Source organism: Camelus bactrianus, chromosome 10 (assembly GCF_048773025.1).
Source record: "Camelus bactrianus isolate YW-2024 breed Bactrian camel chromosome 10, ASM4877302v1, whole genome shotgun sequence".
Classification (NCBI taxonomy): Eukaryota; Metazoa; Chordata; class Mammalia; order Artiodactyla; family Camelidae; genus Camelus; species Camelus bactrianus.
The window spans coordinates 71,567,313-71,589,526 of NC_133548.1; the positions used below are offsets into that span (position 1 = coordinate 71,567,313).

The window sequence follows — 22,214 nt, forward strand, 5'->3', positions numbered from 1 at the left end:
ATAAAATATATTTTATCAAAGATTCAATCATGTAGCTATTCACATGAATGTATTCCTTCATGATTTCTGAATTGATTGGTTTTAAGCAGATATTCTGGAAACTTAATCTCTTTTAATATATGAGATAGTGCTTTATATCTAACTGAGGCAGTGTTTGGTGTAGATGTTTATTATTTATTGTTAGTTTTGTTGATATTATTCAAATTGTATAAATAAATCACTGAAGAGAATTCCTTAATATCTAATATGTGTTGTTTTGATCATTTTTGAATTACTTATTCATAAAAGAATAGCTAAGTAAATGTTGTGGTTATCTTACCTAAATTATACTGCCTTGCTTTCTTTTTTTTGTGTTAACTTCCTAACCTGATCATCTTTCTGCCTTATATGAAACATTATTTAATTTCCTCCTTTGTTTACATTTGCTTCTGAGCACTCCTTTTGACTTTAAAAAAAAATCATGCTTCTTTCTGATCATGTTAAACTAACTGTCAAGTTCATAAGCATCTTCCTGAATTGATTACCTACTGTCTCCACTGAGTATAAAAACACATGGTCTCAAGATCATTCAGTCTCTTCATTTGTTCAGGTGGAAGCATTAAAAAAGTGTAAGTGGTTCCTATAAAAGTCTTCTCTACCTATAGTGAAAATACTTTGAAAGCCACATAACATAACTGCACATATTCAGAGCCACTTATGCACTTACTGCAGACAAGCTAATTCAACTTTCCATTTTTTTTAAATTAAGAAAAGTCCAAGTAATTATTTACTTTGTGCTAGATTTTATTTGCTCCCAGCAAAGAAAACAAATTTGATGGCCAAGTGTCATGTATGAAAATACCATATATTTATCTTCTCTGGATTTAATGTTTATTAGTGGTTACTGTATAAACTACTATGGTGGTAAAAACAGAGAAAGTTGATAACTACAAAAGTCAATCAATGCTTAGAAATCGAAGTGGTGTTGGGTGGAGATGAAGATGAAGGCGTCAAGGACTGGCCTAACTCATATCATTTTGACTTATATTTGTGTGTTTGTTTGCTTGTTTTGTGTATATATTTTTTATTGAAGTATTCAATCACACATGAACATAGATATATTCATTTTCTTATTTTTTCCACCATAAGTTAGTACAAGATATTGAATATAGTTCATTGTGCTATGCAGTATGATCTTGTTGTTTACCTATTTTATATATATGCTAGCTAGTATCTGCAAATCTCAAACTCCCAATTTATCCCTTCCCATCCACTTACCCCCCTGGTAACCATAAGTTTGTTTTCTATGTCTATGAGTCTGTTTCTCTTTTGTAAATAAGTTCAATTGTCTGTCTTTTTTTTTTTTTTAATATTTTAGATTCCACATATGAGTGATATCATATGGTATTTTTCTTTCTGTTTCTGGCTTACTCCACTTAGAATGACATTCTCCAGGTCCATCCATGTTGCTGCAAATGGCATTATTTTATCTTTTTTATGGCTGAGTAGTATTCCATTGTATAAATATACCACTTCTTCTTTATCCAGTCATCTGTCGGTGGACATTAAGAATGTTTCCATTTCTTGGCTATTGTAAATACTGCTGCTATGAACATTGGTGAGCATGTATCTTTTTAATTAAGATTCCCTATGGATATATGCCTAGGAGTGGGATTGCTGGGTCATAGGGTAAGTCTGTTTTTAGTTTTTTGGGGAATCTCTATACTGTTTTCCGTAATGGCTGCACCAAACTACATTCCCACCAACAGTGTCAGAGGGTTACTTTTTCTTCACAGCCTCTGCAGTTTGTTTGTGGACTTTTGAATGATGGCCATTCTGACTGATGTGAGGTGATACCTCATTATAGTTTTGATTTGCATTTCTCTGATAATTAGGGATATTGAGCATTTTTTCATGTGGCTATTGGCCATTTGTATGTCTTCATTGGCGAATTGCTTGTTCAGGTCTTCTGCCCGTTTTTGGGTTGTTGGTTTTTTTCTTATCAAGTTGTATGAGCTGTTTATATATTCTGGAAATTATGCCTTTGTCAGTCTCATCTTTTGCAAATACTTTCTCCTATTTTGTAAGTTGTTGTTTTGTTCTGCTTATGGTTTCCTTTGCTGGGCAAAAGCTTATCAGTTTAATTAGGTCTCATTTGTTTATTTTTGCTTTTATTTCTATTTCATATATAGACTGCCCTAGGAGAACATTGCTGAGATTCATGTCAGATAATGTTTTGCCTGTGTTTTCTTGTAAGAGATATTTTATAGTGTCTTATGTTTAACTCTTCAAGCCATTTTGAGTTTATTTTTGTGTATGGTGTGAGGGAGTGTTCTAACTTCATTGATTTACATACAGCTGTCCATTTATCTCAACATTCACTGTATTCAAAAGTCTGTAGTATTGTTGTCTAAAGTCTGGGAGGGTTATTCCTCCAGTTTCATTTTTTTTTTTTTTTTTTTTTTTGTTATTCAGTATTGCTTTGGCAGTTCTGGGTCTTTTGTGATTACATATAAATTTTCGGATTATTTGTTCTAGTTCTGTGAAAAATGTCCTGGGTAATTTGATAGGGATTGCATTAAGTCTGTAGATTGCTTTGGGCAGTACGGCCATTTTAACAATATTAATTCTTCTAATTCAAGAACACGGGATATCTCTCCTTTCTTTAAGTCATGTTTAATTTCCTTAGTCAATGTTTTTCACTATTTTAATTGCACAAGAAATCTTTTTAACATATGAAGACATTAAAGGAGAATTAAAAGTCTCCTTTGAACTTGGTTTAAAAAGTGAATAAGACCTGAATTCTTACTCCCAATATCTTTCCTGAGCTGTGTTCATCTGTTTCTGACTTCCTGCTGTACTTTGCTAGCTAGATGTCCCTGGCACAGTGTCCAAAAAATGTACCTGTCCATCATTTGCTTCTTTTCTTAGTGTGTGTACATTTCAGTCACACATGCCTGAAAACTTGGAGTCATTTTTATGTCTCCCACACTTGCTACATTCATCAGTCACCAAACACTTATTCTTTGTACCATGATGCCTCCAGCATTTCTCTCTTATTTTGTGTCCTCTTTTCCACCCTTACAGCCTCTGTTCTAATTTAGAACGTTGTCTTCTTGCTGGATTATTACAATAACCTTTCCACTTGTACCAGCTTTACACTAATCTCTTTGGATTTCAATCTACTCTCTACACCACAGTTAAAACATCTAATTTTATACATATAATAATATATGTAATAAACACAGTCATATTCATATATGTTGTGTTTTTATTTAAAACAAAAACAACATCCTTGCCATATGCTAACTTTCAAAATTCTTTCCTTATCAGCTTCAAGTTCAGCCACATGGGATGTGCAGTAACTGAGCTTTTATCCATGCTGCTCTTCCTGACTGGGAATATTTTAACCAAACCTTTATACAAACAAGTAAAATCTCATAATCTCTCTGGCAAGACCAACTTCACCTTGTCACCCAGAATGTGTCATGCTATAATTTATTTTCTCACAGCTCTGTTTTGATGCTTTATCACAGGACCAAACACAATGCATTGTATGTACTTTGTGGTTTACTTGTTGGTCTCCCCAGCTCGATTCCCTTACCAAACTTGGAGATCAGACTTGTACACACACATGCGTGCACGCACACACACACACACACACACACACACACACACACACACACACACTTCCCTTGTATATTAGGTACCTGGCAGATTGTCTTCACATTAAGGAGGTTTGTGAGTAAGTAAATATTCTGTGTTCTGTTTACCACATGATCCTATATTCTCAGGCGTTAGTTATTCCCAAAGAACTCCCTTAAGTGGGACCAAAGATGTATATTTTGCAAAATTGTTTCTGCAGGCTGCTGATCCTGTTTGAGTACATATTTTAAATAGTTGTCTGTGTTACTAACCCAGTGGAAGAATTGTTCAGAAAATCCCTGGTGGTCTCCCAAGCCATCATCTATTCTTCCATTTGGATTAGATGGGTATAGTAAATATGAGGCATAATAAAAATATAAGATAAACTCCAAAGAATGAGTTATTAAAAGTATCACTTACTTATTAAATTTACTTCTAGATTCTAGGAGTGACCAAGAACCTGAGGATATGTTGGGCCTATGTATTCAAGTAGAGCATACACCTAAATCCTTTTACCTTGATTTATTTTGAGGTGATTTAATTCGTGTGGATGCTTTAGTATTTTAAAATATATTCTATTTTCAGGACATTTTGAAGTTGATCAGTTGCTTTTGGGTAACTGCTTCATTTTAATCAAACAAAGACCCTAGGGAGGAGGGCTATGCATTATTGTATTGATTTTCCAGATGAAGAATGATGTGCACAGAAAGGGGGACTGTTTATCTAAGACAGCCAGCGCTAAGAAGTGGTAAATGATCTAGATTAACTTTAAGATGAGTTCTACTTCTATTAAACTATTTCAGCTTCTCAGCAGTTTCAAGTATACGTAACAAACATAATTTGGGTGATAAGCTTCCGTTCTAAATACCTTTGTGTGTTATGCACAATTGTGTATTTTTTAAATCTCTTAACAACCTTCACTAAAATTTGAAGAGCCGAACTGATCATAACTAGAATATCCTTTGCTCATGACAGCTACCAGTCACATTGGTACTTGTAAAGTGAATGAAAAAACGTAAATGGGATCAAAGACAATGACCTCTGTATTTGTTTTCTATTTCTGCCATAATAAATCACCACACCTTTAGTGGCTTAAAAACGGCAATTTTTTTCTTATAATTCTGGAGATCAGAAGTCTGGTAGGGCTCTCACTTGGCTAAAGATCAGTATGTCATAGGGCCTCATCCCTTTCTGGCAGCCCACCTTTGTAGAATCAGTGTCCTTGCCTTTTCTGGCTTCTGGAATCCATTTGCATTCCTTAGCTCCTGAGCCCCTCCTTCCAACTTAAAAAACAGCAACAATACATCTCTTTACGCTCTTCTGTCATAGTCACATCTCCCTCTCTGACTGCATCTGGTGAAGGTCCTTTGCTTTTATGAAAGCTTCATGTGATTAGATGAGGCCCACCTGGATAATACAAGCTAATCTCCTCATCTTAAAGTCTTTAACCCTAATCATTTCTGTAAGGTCCCTTTTGCTCTGTTACCTGGGTTCCAGGGACGGGTTGTGGAACTGTTTTTCTACCTACCATACCTTCTTATCAAAATAGATAGAGAAGTGGCTTGAGGAAGGCTGAGAGGGGGGCTCAAAGGATCATACAGAGGAGGCAGTCAACATAGGTATCATTTATGACATTGCTAATAGATCAAAGGAGGTTCAAAGTAAGAATTTAAATAACTTTGGAATTAATGGCATGGTCAAAATCACATTAGGGGAAGAGAAGTTAGATAATTATTGTAATACCTCAAGGAAATACCAATTAACATTGGTAAAGTTATATTCCATTGCCACAGCTGATGTCTAGGGACTCTGTTAAAATTGTGCACCCCAGACTCCACCCACCACAGATGGTGACTCAGGAGGCCTTTGACGGGCTTAGCACTTTGCTTTTTAATGCGCACGTCAGGTGATTCTGATGACTGTGCCCACTTACTACCATGCTTTAAGAAATACTGCTGAGGTGTTTACTTCTTGACCACTGAGACTAGAACAGCTTAATAGCTCTAACTGGAATGTGAACCACTGACTCTGGAGAAAATATCTTATTCAAAACTGACATTTACTATGAAATAGCACAGTGTAGAATGTTAAGTTAATGTAAATGGAATAATTGGAGCTTATGAAAAATACAACTTTTAATCAGTTACTATAAAATTTTCATCATTTAAGGATTGTGTACAATTACTGGATTCAGTTTACTATAAATGTAATACAAATTGAAGGCCACTTGCTAATAACTAAAGCCCAACTATGGAGCTTTCCCAGAAAGACAGGTCCAGTGGTTCCAGCAGAAATAGACTGACTTTTAAACATAAAATTGAGAACAGCTTTCCAATGCAGAGCTTAATATTGAGCTGAGTAGGAACGATAATGGCATTTGTAGAGCCAAAAATTTGGTATAATTTTGTTTTACTGCAACATCACCTTTTATTTTAATCCAGACATTCAGTCATCCCCAAGAGTTAGTTCACTTGTAAGTACTATAAGAAATAATACATAACTTCATTAAAAGATTATTAAAAAAATAAATTACTTTTTCCAATTATCAATTCCTTTTACCAATCTAAAATTTGTGTTTTCTACTTCTGTGGTTTTCTTATCAATTTTCATATGCACCTACATGTTACAGAGGTGCTATTTATTAAATACCAGCATCATTTCATAATTTATTTTCAGAATAGGTCACATGTTTCCTTATAGCTGAATTGAACTTTCATAATTGAAAATCAAATCGGATAGTTCACTTAACTTTTGTAATTAAACTGTTCTAATCTATCCGCTTCGCTCTTAGAATAATTCTTAACTCCTGAATGGGGCTGACTCCTACTCACCTGTCCAGCCTTAACTGCACACACTCACCTCCACCCACCAGTTATAACTACTACAGTTCAGGAGCCATATTCTCTGCACCTTCTCAGGACCTACGTGCGTGCGTGCTTTTCTGTGCCAAAAGCTCTCCATTCTTTTTCCATGTCTTGCCTCATTACCAACTAATTATCTTCAGGAACCAACTTTATTTCCTTAAAGAAGCCCTCCCCCGCCACTGCATCCAGATTAGCACTCTGAACTCAAAGCAAGTTATCATCTCACCTATCTTATCATATGGTGTTTGCCTGCATTGCCCCTAAACCATAAGTTTGTTGGAGGCAGAACCCAAGAATAAACTAACTGAAAGAAGAGCCATCCCGGTGCTGAGGAGCTGATCGAGATTAGCTGCCTGACTCCAAGTAGCTCACAAAATAGTGGGGAAAAATAACCTGAAGACACAGATTACAGGGTCATATGGCAAGTGACCTTAACAGAGAACTATACATACTTATTTAGTTCCCTGACCTTTGCATTGAAGTTGGCAAAATGTACAACTAGAAGTAACCCCTTTTTAAATTGATGCAAAGCAAATAAATGTTTTCTTCTATATGAAAAAAGCAGTTCTACTCTTTACTCCACTTTTCCATAGGACTTGGGTAGAGCTTTTATCCATTTGTTATAAATTTTATGAAGCAAGACAAGATGCCAGCTCATGGTTTGCCACTCTCATTTTTTTCCACATTCATGTCTTGTGAAATAACGCTACTAAATTTATTTTAAAGCTCCCCATCTTACTGAATAATAAAGTTTGGATGCAATTAATATTTTTAAAATTAATAAATGATAAGAAAATACTCAAAATACATACATGAGTTATTTATTATTATATTAATAATTTTATTATTAATTGATTTTCTTATTTATTATTAATATTAATTAATTATTAATGAAAATGTATTTATTATTAATAAAATTTTTATTATTGATGAAAGTATTAAAGTTATCTACATCAAATTATGAGATCAATTGAATATAGTTTTAAAGGCAAAATGTTTAAATAGCAGAGTATATCTAATGTTTTTTAAATGTAAGTGGATTTTAATGTGTTCCTAGATTTTTTTAATGTAGTGAGATTCAAGGTAAGGACTACTTAACAATCACCTTCATATGCAATTTATTTTATGTTACATCTATATTTGAAGTATGACATCCTACTTACCTGAATGATGTATGAAGCATGAAGAATGTGAAAATATATGGGGAAATGGAGAAATAGCAATTTAAGTATTTATTTCTTCTATCTAATAGTGAAATATTCTACCAATTTTTTGCAATCATGTTTATGAAATCTGTATGTATTTTGATAACCTATATATACCATGGTGTATTAACATATTACCATGCAAGTAAATCAATTTTATAATTAATTTTAGCAATGTTTGATTATGACAAGTTTAGCAAAGTGGACGGTGTGTGTGTGTGTGAGTGTGTGGCTAGAGAGCTGGGTGATTTTTAAATTTATTCAAAGAAGTCAAGTCCACATGTCTATAACTTGATACTTCCTAGATGATTTAGAAACCTATCTGCCTAGGATGACTTTTGGTGAAAGAGAAAGGATGGAGCAGACAACTTCTAAAGATCATAGTAACACTGTGGCCAAACAGAGGCTATATTACAATTCAGTCATGGACAAAAATTATGAATTTCCATCTGGTGAACCATATGGTTTCCATATGTCAGCAAATTTGAAACTGTCTAAATAAACAGTGAACCCAATTCTTCTAGAATTTCCATTAAAATATGTACACTATGTAGGATGCCTATGTATGTGTGTATATATATTTATACATATATATATTTATACATATTTATATATATATATATATTTATACATATAATACGTATTATCACAGTTATTACTATTGGAAATTAAAAGTGTGCATCAAAAGGAAAGCTGAGTTTCCAAGTTTAAAAAAGGAGTATTGCCAGTAGAAAATGAAGGTCACTTTGGTATCCCTATCTGTAAATACGAAACAAATCTTTTACTCCATGAAAAATAAAACAAATGCCAATTCAGGCAAGAAGCTCAGTTGTAAAATCAAAACCTCAGAAGCACCAGGCCATCATCTTACAGATGAAAGTATTAACCTTCTCTTAATCCTCAGGGACTTGCAAAGAATTGAAGTTATAAGTGCCTATGTGAAAAAAAAAAAAAAAAAAGGAAATCTCTGCATGGAGAGCATTTTTGAAGTATGAAAAGGGCTCCTTGGGGGTTATGTTCTTACAGCAGCTGACAGGCAGAGAGTTTATGTTCTTTTCAAGATTTTTACTATAACGAAACTCAGGAAAGCTAGTCAAGTAATGGCACAGGCTTTGAGTTGATTTCTATTTACAAGTAATTAGGTATGAGTTGATGTCAGCATAGAAAAAATTCCCCCTTTGTGTCGATGCTGCCTTTGTAAAAAGCTATCTGGCACTTATCTGTATAAAAAAAAAATTTTAATGAGTGCTCTTTGTGACCCAGGTTAATTCTTATTTGAAATGTTCTGCAGATTGTGAATTCCATAAGAATATAATTGCTTGAGTCAACTGCTTATTGACATGGTCAAAGAATAATAGCTCTAATATTTGGGATTCAAAGCACAGTTTATTAATCAGTAGGTTTAATCGTTAGAGTTCTCTTGTTTAATTTTTAATTTGAGGAATTTAATAGAAAATATAACTTGATGCTTAAAAATTCTATTTCAAGTGTCATATTCTTCCCCAGCTGGAATTCAGTTTTAATTTTTGAACTGTTTTCTTATGAACAAGATCTATAAAGGTCATCTAACATTAGTGTTATTACCCAGTTAATTTCAGTGCTTTTTATAATCTTGAACTCAGAAAACCTGTTTCTCTGTGATATTTGATTACTTATAATAGTGCTATCTTTTATTATTTCAGAATACAAAAATCTTTTTTTTTAATTATGGAATCACAGTTTTTGTCAAAGATGAGTATTTCTGTGTTCTGATATTTATACTGTTTCAACTATCCAATTTAAAAAGTGAGATATGTACCTATATTCCAGATATTTTTAGTCATTTTATTTGTTCCTAGGTTAATTATACTGATTCTAAGAATATATGCAAGACATTATCAATATGTCTCTGATCCTTTCACATTAGTCTTCTCACACTTATACATCTATTAATTTATTCAACAAGTATTTAATAATCACCAAATAACCAAGTAAAATAGTTAGGCACAGTGGGTATGTTAAGAAATAAAACAGAGAATATTCTTCTTAAAATGTAGTATATAATAAATATATATTAAATATTAGAATAAAAGGAAGTAGGTGAGTACTTACACTACTGATGGATAAAAAGTAGTTATTCTATAGGAAATTTGGTGCTAAATAACATTATTAAAAATATGTGCATATTCCCTTGGAACCAGCTTTTGGTATCTGCTCTAGAAAAAAATACCTGCACAGGTATACAGAAGGAAGTTTCAGTACTTTACAGCAAAACTGTTTGCATTAGATAAAACAGAGAAACAAAGCCGAAGTCCTTCCATCCGTGATGGCTAAATAAACTCGTTGTAATACTACTCAACAATTTGAGTAAATAGGACAAAAGTTTCTTTTGGTTCGTGGAGCATATACATTTGATACATTGTATTTAATAAAATCTATAGAAACAAAGCAAGATAGTAACTGGGTGTGTGTGTGTGTGTTTGTGTGTGTGTGTAAATGCATAGAAAGAAATCAGAAAATATACACATGAACTGATCATTGTTACTTGTGGGGAAAGAACTGGGTGGTGGGTGATGCTAAAAGTGGACTTCAGCATTATTTCCTTTTTTTTTTTCAGTTTTAAAAAGTTTTTCTTTATTGTGTTAAAGCACACACAGCATAAAATTTACCATCCTAACCATCTTTAAGTGTGCCGTTCCGTTGGATGAAGTACCTTCACATCATTGTGCAATCGCCACTGTCCATCCCCATAACTCTTATAAATCTGAAACTGCTAACTGCCCCCCTCCCCTCCGCTGGCCCCTGGCAACCACCTTTCTACTTTCTGCCTATATGAATTTGATTACTCTAGGGACCTCATCTAGGTGGATTCCCACAGAATTTGTCCTTTTGTGACTGCCGTCTTTCACTCAGCATAATGTCCTCAAGGTTCATTCATGGTGTAGCAGGTGTCAGAATTTCCTATCTTTTAAAAGTGGAATCATAGTCCATTCTTTGTATGACCACGTTTTGCTTATCCATTTATCTGCTGATGGGCACTTGGGATGCTTCCATGTTTTAACTATTGTGAATAATGCTGCTATGAACATGGGTGTGAAGGACTTCAGCATTATTTCTCACATGAAAATGTAATATTCATAAAATTAAAAATAAATAGCAAAATAAAGTTGAGTGTACTGCATTATATAGGAGCCTACATGAATGAAGAACAGTAAGTGACTAATTTTAGATAGTTCTGGAGCAGAGAAATTGTTACTGAGTTTGGTAGATATTCACTAAGTCTATATGTAACCATGCATGTGTAACTTTCCAAAGGTTATTTTACCAATTTACATCTGAATTACAGTTTTCGTGGAGATATGGAGAGGGTTTATGCGGTTTTTCCCACGGCAAACTTCCTATAATGCTTTTGGATATTGTTTACCCCAAAGTGTCACACTTAGGACAGCTGCTAGAAATCTCCTCTCCCGGTCCACTGCCCAGCACTGCCCAGGCCGCTTCCTCTTTGGTGTCCTTCCTGGTCCTGCACATCTCATGTAGCCCTCTCCTACCAGAAGCTTCTGGGTGTCACACATGATCCTCCCGCCACAGCGTAACTTTGGAATTAAAGTATCCTATTTTCTGGTCTGCTGCTTTTCTCATGAGGAAAAGCTCTTCCTGGAATTCTGGGTGCTGAAATGTTTCACCTTGTTAAGCTGTTGCATCTGCGAAACATTGTACTGGGTGCTGTGGCTGCCAGAGGAGTCAGGTAAAATCCTATCTTCAAGGGTCTTCATTTCTAGGAAGGAGAGAGAAACAGGTTGACCAAGAAGTGTGCAAACACTGTAAATGTAGAGATAGAACTATGTTAAGAGGACACTGATCATAAAGGAAAACAGTTAAATTTAAATGGCAAGGATGAGAAAAGTTTCATAAAGAAGGTGAACTTTAAATGAGCATTGAAAGTACAAGTAATGTTTTTTTTTCTGAACCCCGAAGGATGAGCTTATTAATTGATTCGACTGAAGAGAATATATATCAATAACCATAAAAATATTGAAATACTTCAGCATTGCTAGAGAAAAGAAGCCATCGGGAATAAGTAAAGGGAGATGAATATTTTCCTTTGCATATCTGCTATTGAATACTTGGTAACTCTCTATGAATATAAATTGCATAGGTCATATGTCTTTAATAAGAAAAATAAATAATTTTTAAAATTCAATTATACTAAGTACAGAATTTATAAAGCACAAAAGTAGTTCTATATAATGTTATTGTCAAATAAATACATATATGTGAAAAAATAATTGACAAGACAAAATGAATATTTTTCACTGTTTCTAAATGAGTGGCAAAACTGATTCAATCTCTTTCTAATTTTTATTTATCTTTAGAATAGTCATAAAGTTCATAATTAGGCTAGTAAAACCTTAAGGATAATGTGCCTTTGAGCAATCACTGTAACCATCTAGTGTGTCCTCTGGTGAAGTAAAGAGAAGGGCAAAGTGCTAATAACCACAGTCAAGCCTGCACACTTTTTTTTTCCTTTTTCAGCTTTACTAGGTAGAATTATTGCAGTTTGCACGTATACCTTACATTGTGTGTAAATGCATATATAAAGTATACTGCACATATTTTTTAAATTTACATATATGTACTGATCATTGTTTCTAAGAACAAATTAGAGCTTTAGCTTTTTAACTTACATAGTTATCAAAGGAATAAAGCCAATCACAAAATAAGAATCAGCAGAATGTGGTGATCCAATCATAAAGACAGTCAGATGTGCTGACACATATTCAAAAGTTAATCATCTAAGTTACAAATAATACGTAGTTCATTTATGTCCTTATTTTTTAACTTTTATTTTTTTTAGATTCCCACCTATAAGTGATATCATATGGCATTTTTCTTTCTCTTTCTGGCCCACTTCACTTTCAATGACGATCTTCAGGTCCATCCATGTTGCTGCAAATAGCATTACTTTATTCTTTTTTATGGCTGAGTAGTGTTCCATTGTATATATGTACTACATCTCTGTCATCTGTTGATGGACATTTGGATTGTTTCCATGGCTTGGCTATTGTAAATAGTGCTGCTGTGAATATTGGGGTGCATGTGTCTTTTTGAGTTTTATTATTCTCTGGGCATATGCCCAGGAGTGGGATTGCTGGATCACATGGTAAGTCTATTTTTAGTTTTTTAAGGAACCTCCATACTGTCCTCCATAGTGGCCGCACCAACCTACACTCCCACCAACAGTGTAGGAGGGTTCCCTTTTCTCCACACTCTCTCCAGCATCTATCATTTGTAGTCATTCAATATAGCTATTCTAGCTGGTGTGAGGTGATATCTCATGATAGTTTTGATCTGCATTTCTCTGACAATTAGTGATATTGAGCATTTTCTCATATGCCTATTGATCATTTGTATGTCTTCATTGGAGAATTGCTTGTTTAGGTATTCTGCCCATTTTTGGATTGGGTTACTTTTTTTTTATATTAAGGTGTATGAGCTGTTTGTATATTTTGGAAATTAGTCCCTTGTCAGTCACATTTGCAAATATTTTGTCCCATTCTGTAGGTTGTCTTTCTGTTTTGTTGATAGTATTCTTAGCTGTACAAATGCTTTTGTTTAATTAGATCCCATTTATTTATTTTTGCTTTTATTTCCATTACTCCAGAAGCTGGTTCAAAAAATGCACTGCTGTGATTTATGTCCATGAGTTTTCTGCCTATGTTTTCCTCTAGGAGTTTTATAATATCTGGTGTGACATTTAGGTTTTTAACCCATTTTGAGTTTATTTTGTATATGGTATTAGAGAATGTTCTAATTTCAGTCTTTTATAGGTAGCTGTCAAGTTTTCCCAGCACCACTTATTGAAGAGACTGTCTTTTCTCCATTGTATATTCTTGCCTCCTTTGTCATAGATTAATTGACTATAAGTGCGTGGGTTAATTTTTGGACTTTCTGTCCTGTTCCATTTATCTGTGTGTCTGTTTTTGTGCCAGTGCCACACTGTTTTGATTACCGTAGCTTTGTAGTATAGTCTGAAGTCAGGGAGCATGACTGCTCCAGCTCTGTTCTTCTTTTTCAAGATTGTTTTGGCTATTCGGGGTCTTCTGTGTTTCCATACAAATTTTAACATTTTTTTGTTCCAGCTCTGTGAAGAATGTCATTGGTAATTTGATAGGGACTGCATTGAATCTGTAAATTGCCTTGGGCAGTATGGACATTTTAACAATATTGCTTCTTCCAATCCAAGGACATGGTATATCTTTCTATTTGTTTATGTTATCTTCAATTTCCTTCATCAGTGTCTTAGTTTTGGCATACAGGTGTTTAAGCAATGCACTCTGGATGCTTATAATGTGAATGTAGCAAGCTGTTAACTGGGCAAAAATAAGCTGAGTTAGCATTCTCCTGTTTTCCTGCACCAGGAAACATCCCAAGTGAACTGCATGACCAGTTCACAAAGTATCAACTAAGAAAATGTCAAAAACAGGAAATAGGCCATGCAATAGAACTAGCAATTTTTTCAAAAGGATTTTATAAATTCAAATAAAGAAGAGTTTAACCAGGTATTCCCTCCATAAACAAAACAAAGCAAACTTCAATTCAAAACCTGAGAAAGTGCTGTGTATTGTAACTACCTTTTTAATGTAATTTAGGCCACCACGTCTCAGAGTCCTTCTTTTCTTTCATATTTACTGTTCTCTTTGAACTTAAAAAAATAGCATAACCATGCAGCAAATTCAGTTTAGAAAGAAGATAATATTTGAGTTGAGACCTAAATGAGGGGAAGGAACTAGCCGAGCAAAGATTTGCAGACAGAATTGTAAGTTCAGGAAACAGCCATTTCAAAGCCAATCTGGCTAGCGTGCATGAACAATGGAGGTATTCCTAAATGATCAGGTCACAGAGGCAGACAGGCTACATAAATATTTATACATCATGGTGAGGAATGTGGATCTTGCACTGTAGTCATGTATTTGTCTTTGTCTTCCATAAGCCTGTTCATCAACGAGGTTCACGCTGTGCCTGGAACTAAGTAGACACTCAATAAATATTTGTTGGATAAGATGATAGATAAACAACTTATTTTATTGGAATTTGGTACTTCTATATATAACTTCTATTCAAGTATGCACTTTTAAAATATTATGGTATATGTATTTCAAAGCCTGGGAGCAAGCTCTATTTAAGCCAGGAGTTGGGCCACTAATAATAAGAAAAAAATTCTCTGTGAGTAGCTGTAGAGGTCATGTAGGGGCCCAATTATGTAGATGCTCTAAGCTAAATCTTTTTCAGCATTGATTATGTTTCCCTTCTCACCTAGAACTTTAACGGGCTTTTTACCCGTTATCTTGATTGTTAGTGAGTAAGCATTTCAGAAGACTAAAGAGAGTGGTAAGGGTTGAAAATTGCTCTCCCTTGTCTTATTCACTCTAATTCCATATTTAATTGGGGAAGCTAATGCTTTTCTGTTTCAGTTTTCTATTCATAACTGTAGCCTCATGAATGCAATATGGTTTTTGACATTTCATGTAAGCCCACACTGAATTTGTATTCTGTTTAAGTACGACTTATAACCTGTTGCTGAACGAATAAGCTCTATGTTTAGCATCCAAAATTCACCTCTGAATTTCAGCTTTTGAAACTGATTCCTGAGTGTTTTTCCACAGAAGCTACTCATTGAAATCGCCATTCAGATCACTCTAGTGAAGCACATTTATAACAACGTGGAGGGACTTGGAGGGTATTATGCTTAGTGAAATAAATCAGAGAAAGACAAATATTGTATGATACCACTTATATGTAGACTCTAAAAAAATTTTTTTAACAATGAATAAAACAAAAAAGAAGCAGAATCACCGATATAGAGAACAAATTAGTGGTTACTAGGGTGGAGAGGGAAGGGGGAGGCACAAGACAGGGGAAAGGTATTACTAGGTATAAACTATGATGTATAACATAAATATGCTACAAGAGTATATTGTACAGCTATATTGGAATATAGCCAATATTTTGTAATAACTATAAATGGAGTATATAACCTTTAAAAATTGTGACTCACCATGTTGTACACCTGAAACTTATATAATATTGTAAATCAACTACACCTCAACAAAAAGAGAAAAAAAAGAAAGTGCTGTTTAGACTGCTGTAGTGAAGCACATGAAAAATTTGACTAGATGAGACTCTGAATAAGACATTCTAGATAATTTTTTTCAAATATGTTTAAGCTAAAATCATGTTATTTGCAGAGATAAATAAAATAAAGCTAATACTTAATCATAAAAGATAGGATGTGAGTTTTGGGGGATCGAGGAGATAAGTGAGGAAAGGATTGTAGTTAATTTTCCCACTTGAAGAGATTTCAAACCTGAATGATCAGAATGTCTTGGAAATATTTTTTAACAAAAAGAAGAAGGCAAGATTTGGAGATTCCATTAAGATACTCTGATTTACTTGATGTATTTGTCAAGGTTCTCTTGAAAAATAGAACCAATAGAATGTGTATTTATATATGTAGAAAGAGATTTATTTTAAGGAATTGGTTCACATGATTATGAAAGCTGGCAGATCCAAAATCTGCAGGGTGTGTTGGGAAGCTGGAGACCCAGGGAAGAGCAATGTTGTAGTTCAAGTTCAAAGACCATCTTCTGGTGAAATTTCTTCTTGATGGAGGAAGGTCAGTTTTTGCTCTGTTAAGGCCTCAGCTGATTGGATGAGGCCCCCTCACACACAGCAGAGGCCATCTGCTTTACTCAAAGTCCACTGATTTAAAGGTTAATCTCATTCAAAAAATACTCACAAGAACAACCAGAATAATGTGTGATCCAGTATCTGGGCACCAAGGCTCAGCCAAGTTGACATATAAAATTAATGACTATAAATCTACTCCATGTCAATTTGGCACCTATAATGCATCTCCTAAACCATACTTAATCTCTGAATAAAGACAATAACAAGCTCATAAATGTGCTTAACATGATAACTATCCTGCATGCAACTGAAAACAGCTAGCCCTTTTCCAAGAAAAGGCTGCAAAGTCCTTGAGTGATGTAACCCTTCCCCTTGCCATGCTATTACTTAAATATTATGATGTAAAGTTAGCAGTACTTGAAAACTATGATATAAAGTGAATGTGTCTTATGTTACATGAGAAGAGGATAAGAAAGGACAGAAAACAAATACACAGATATGTATGTGTTTATATATATAAACATATCCATAACACAATAAAGAAAATACTCATGACAATTACAGTTCTGGTTTCTATAACTGGTCATGTGGTCACAGCTGGGATTTTACTTCAGCAAGCACCTCAGCTGGTCATGATTCATTGCCTGGTGGGGAGACCCAAACCTTCATTCCCGAGACATTGCTATTTGGATGTTGTGTGATACACCCATTCAGGTTTTTTAGGAGCTTTTAGCTGAAGGCAAATTTCTTTTTGACTTTCTTAAGTTGTTTCCAAAATATTAAAAAAAAAAAAGAAAGAAAGAAATATGATTAATGGTAAAAAAAAAAAAAAAAAAAAAAAAAACCTGCAAATAGACTGGACTGTTCTATCCCCCGTTTTCCCCAGGTCAGAATCCCTTAGTGGCAACAAACAAGATATTTCTTTGAAATCTACAGGTATAACAACAAAATGCATGCACAATGACTAATTAACTCCACCAAATTTTATTTGCTTTACAAAATAGTTCTTTTCAATTACGTTCTATCCAATAAACTGAGGACTTCAAGGATCACATATTGCTCTTTTCATGTCACAATTTTAATAACTCTGGTCCCACTGGAGACCAGTATAAGCAATGTGTTCAGAAGGCAGTATTTAGAGTCTGTCTACTTAGCAGTGGGATTTAAAGAGACAGCAAACAATGCACTTCTTGGATAGAGATACGGTCAACCCCACTCTTACTCACAGTTCTAGCCATGGTCATTACTTAATCCTGTGCACAGAAAGCTATCATGATCAGATTTTTGCTGTTTCAGACTCGCATTTTAACCCAGCACTATAGTTGGCTCAGATGATTAACTAAGCAACTATACAATGTAGAGAAGCGCAGAGCTTGGAACTCTGACACTAATTTCTAGGAGATTATAGTCGACTTCGTAATAATAAATGATTGGACAGTGATGGTAGTTGTCTTTAGCAAAAACCATGTGCTTGAACTGATGCCACATACTCTTGGTGTGAGGAGTGACAAAATCTTCATGTATCATATAAAAATATCCCGTAAGCTATCCGTCACTTTTGATAGGTCAAATCCTACTCAGAGGGAAAAACATTTATGATATTAATGGTATCTTTGAAAGACATAATCCATTTATAATAATGGTAGGTCTTAGTTTTTCTACTCTTACAGCTCTAAGGAAATAAATTGACCAACTAAAGCTAAAAGAGTTAAGATGGAGTGTAAGTATGAGAAATCTAAAAATCCATGTTTATTTCTCTGTGTATATTAAATATATATATATTAATTTTTCAGTCATTTCATTCAATGATACTTAATAGCAATTATATTTTAAGTTTGTATGGCACTTGATATTTTGCAAAGGAATCATTGTAAATGATGGCCCCCAAAATAATATATTAATATTAATTATTTCATTAATTATTTTTTCTTTGCTTGTACCCAGAATTAATCTGAAGCAACAGGTAACTAGTATCTTTGGCACTTTTAAAAATCTGCATTCTGATTGGAAAATGTGTGATAATAGAGAATAATTATAGGAAGATTATACTGGCTTAGAGTGACTACACTCTTAAAAGGAAACTTAGGTGATTTTCTTTTCTGAGGAAAAACAGGGTAAATAATGAAACACAGGGAAAAAGTTGGTCTTCCTTAATCTTACTTCAGCAATGAAGGAAAAGAATTTGGCTTACATAAACTCTGTCTGTTCTAATGATGGGCACTTTGGACATGGCATTAGCTTTTTTGGAATTGTTAATATTTCTTATGCATAAAAATATGCAAAAAAATTGATGCATCAGTATTTCTTACTACACTAGAAAATAGTACATTGACTGTTGTTCTCATAAGGAAAGTGTACTTTAAAAAAATCTTTTCTCTTAGTTTCATTATACAGATTACTTAGCATTTGGTGTATGGTTTGTTTCTATAAGTCATATAAAGAGTTGGAGTCTTGAACAACCATTTGCCCCAATTCATCTTTTGGATATAAATAATATGACTGATCTCCTAGCTAAGAAACAATAATATTCCTGGTATGTCTGGGTCACAGCATTCATGATTAGGTAACACATCTATTTATCGATTACCTGCCACCAAGATTCCTTTGAGTCTGTGGTTTTGTCACCATAACTGTATTTGGGAGGTAGGGAGAGAGAGAGAAAAAAAAAGAGAGAGAAGGAGAAAAGGAAAGAAAGAAAGGAGGAAAGTGGAAAGGAGGGAGACTACGAGGGAGGGAGGGAGGGAAGGAGAGAGAAAGGAAGAAAGAAAGAAAAATTAAAGAGGGGGGTTCCCCTCTTCACACATCCAGGAAGCTGAAATATGCCCACTGGCTACAGACTGTCTATCTTTAGAAACAAATGTGACTTCCTTAAAGTGAGGTTCTCAGCCAAAGCTCTAATGTTAAATAAAATATAAACTTAAAAAAATTTTGTTTTCAAATTTACCAGACTTAGCCCCTGGTTTGAAGTCACTGCAAAATTGGCTTTGTGACACCATGACATATGTACATTGAATCATATGGGCTTGCCATTTTAGAGGTCAAAACTGGCAAATATCATCACTTTGATATAATTCAACCTCACTGAAGCGTGATAGTAACTATAGGGCATAAAAAGACAATATAAGATATGTTGGTCTGTTAATAGTTCTTAATTGTATAAGAGAGAAGTCATGTATGAACAATTATGATTTATATATGATCAGAAAGGTTTTAAAGTGGATTAGATTGGATTGAGAATGGAGGTAGGATGAAAGACATTCTAAGAGAAGAGAAAGACCAACAAATATATGAAGGTGGAAAAATATAGTGTGTGCTGGGAGAGTTATAAAGGAAAAAATAGCCTTCTGTGGATTGCACATGAAAGAAGAGAGAGAGGCAAAAATCTAAAGGGGAACAGTGGCCTGATTGTGAAGATCTTTGACAGTTACATGAAGAATATTCAAATCTAGTATACAATAGAAAAATAATAAAGGCATTTCATTCAGAAAAGTCACATAAGCTGTCCTGAACTTTTTAAGGTGAATAAGGCAATGGTGTGCATGTTAAGACAAAAAGGAGCAGAAGACACTCAAAGCTGAGAAATAAAATTGCAAATATTGTAACAATAATATTCTGGCAATAAAGCTAGAAGGAAGTTGGCAGAAGAAATGGAAAAAAAAAAAGAGGGATTTGAGAAGTATTGCGATGAGTCACTCTACATTTGTTACTCTCCTCTATGGACAAGGTTAAATACTGTGAAATATCTAGATTTCATCCCCAAGGATCTTAGAGTTTAGGGAAGACGGTAACAATTGTAAGTCAGTGTCTATTATTAGTGTTATTAAATGGCTTGTTCCTCCTACATGCCAGGCTACTCCAGGTGCACTGCATCTAGAAGGCAGAAAGTAATACTACTGGAGAGACATAAGTGCTAGGGGAACTCCTCCTGGGGAAAAACACAAGAAAAACATTGTGAAGAAGGGGAAATAGTACTTGCACCTTCAAATATTTGTAAACCTTGGATACATCAAGATGACTTGGCAGTTAATTCAATATGGGGGAGTTAGCAGTTAACGAAGAAGAATCGATGATAACTCGGTTTCCAAATCTGAATGGCAGTGCTTTCTAAGGAATTAAAGATTATCCTGAAGGGCGAGAAAGTTCTCAGGGGAATAATAATGATTTCTGTTATAGCTCGGCTGAAGGTGAGCGATGCCAGGGCAAGTGCAGGGTTGTGAGTGTTGAGAGGGTTCAGAGTTAGGCAGGAGACACTAGATGTGCCAAGACATTCCTAAAACCTAGATACTCAATATTGTTACTGAGTCCAAACTCGTTCTGCTCGCCACAGGACAGGCCAGTAAATTGGGGGATGAGGTGTTGGGGCAAGGAATAGTGACTTTATTCGGAAAGTCAGCAGACCGAGAGGATGGCAGGATAAGGTCTTGGAGAACAACCTTACTCAAGTCAGAATTCAGGCTACTTTTATAGTAAAAGGGGGACAGGGTGTGGTTGGTTGTTGCAAACTTCTTGGTGTAGGAATTCTTTGTTCTTGTAGCTGTCCACGTGGGTCAGGTCATGGTGCCCTTGTAAATCTCTGACAAAACAAATGTTAGTTTCTATTCTGCAACTTCTCATCTTTATATGAGTGCAAAAGTGTTAACATCCTTAAAGGTCAGAGCCTTGAGAACAGGCTCTCCTGGCTATTTCAGGCTAACGGCAACATTGTTTCACAAAAGGTGCAGAACCAGCAAGACTAAGCCTAGAAAACGGGGCACAGGGTTAGATCCAAAGAAACAGGTCTAATATGGAGTCAGAGTTGTTCCTTCCTGTTACAATATCACTGTAAGACATCATTTTCCCCTTAAAATGCAATAATGTATGGCTGATCCTTAATGTTTCTACATATGTTTATAAAATCATCTTTATCAGTTTTTTAGTTCTCTTCATTTTTCTTCATTTTCATCACTTGCACCAATAGATACATTTGTTTCTAAGGAAATGGAGTTTTTAATCACCATTAAAGAGTAGTTTCATATGCAGCACTAAGCAGAGAATAAGAAACTGTGGCCTCATGAAGAAATTAGGTAGTTCCCTTAGGTTTACTTCTACCCCAAATCAGCCTCAGTCAGTCTGTCTCTCTGTCTCTGTCTCTGTCTCTCAGATCTGGCAACTGACACAGTTCACATTTCAGGGTCTTAGAAAAGAGGAATGAGAGAAATGTGATGAAAATAAGGTGGAATATGAAACAAATCCATACTCTCAACACTATATATTAAACTACCAATATGCAACAGAGTCGTGTTAAGTGCTAGAGATACAATGGTTTATGAAATAGAGAGTCACATTCTCATGCTGCTTACAATTTATTCACCGCTTCTACAACACAGCTTCATTGCACACACCTGCTATGAGAAGGAGATTCTGTTAGCAGAGAGATGGATAGTAACATACAGCTAATACATCGTTCACGAGATGGTGGTGCTAGAAAGAATCAGGAGGGTCTGACTTAGTCGAGGTGATCAGGGAAGGCATTTCCAATGAGGGAACATATAAACTGACAATGGAAGAATGACTTGTCCAGTAGATTAATTGTGGGAAGAATATTCTAGACAGATGAACAGCATGTGTGAGAGAGAGAGTTAGGGAAGGTGACAGAAGATAAAAGCTGAGATTTTCTGTTATAAAAGGCATTGAATAAAAGACAATGTTATTTGCTTTCTAAATTAATACATGAATTTTATGATGAAGTAGTTTAATTATTCATGACCCTGTTTATTTGGAGGGGAAACAAAGGAGAGGTGGTGTTTGTTTAAATTGGAGGCATTGTAAGTGGGCAAAAAGGAATATATTAGATCAGGGGACAAAACTGCTG

The 22,214-nt window shown here is 34.7% G+C and overlaps 1 protein-coding gene across 4 annotated transcripts in view; it reads left to right on the forward strand.

Annotated features, from left to right (window-relative positions):
* The window catches only part of GRIA4 (glutamate ionotropic receptor AMPA type subunit 4), a 432,709-nt gene that overhangs the window by 53,956 nt on the left and 356,539 nt on the right, over positions 1-22,214 (forward strand). The gene's annotated exons all lie outside the window — the stretch shown is intronic.